Here is a 332-nt window from a genome sequence, read left to right on the forward strand (position 1 = left end):
AACTAAAAATTCTAGAAGATAACATCAGAAAAAAACCCTTCTAGACATTGGCTTAGGCAAAGATTTCCTGACCAAGAATCCAAAAGCAAATGCAATACAAACAAAACATTCTTATGTTTTTGCATCTATGCAAAGGCATAAGAATGATACAATAAACTTTGGGGACTCAGAGGGAAAGGGTGGGAAGAAGTTGAGGGATAGAAGACTACAAATTGGGTTCAGTGTATACTGCTTGGGTGATGGGTGAACCAAAATCTCACAAATCACCACTAAAGAACTTACTCATGTAACCAAATACCACCTGTTCCCCAAAAACCTATGGAAATTAAAAA

The sequence above is a fragment of the Colobus angolensis genome, unplaced genomic scaffold (assembly GCF_000951035.1).
Source record: "Colobus angolensis palliatus isolate OR3802 unplaced genomic scaffold, Cang.pa_1.0 Scaffold112, whole genome shotgun sequence".
Lineage (NCBI taxonomy): Eukaryota > Metazoa > Chordata > Mammalia > Primates > Cercopithecidae > Colobus > Colobus angolensis.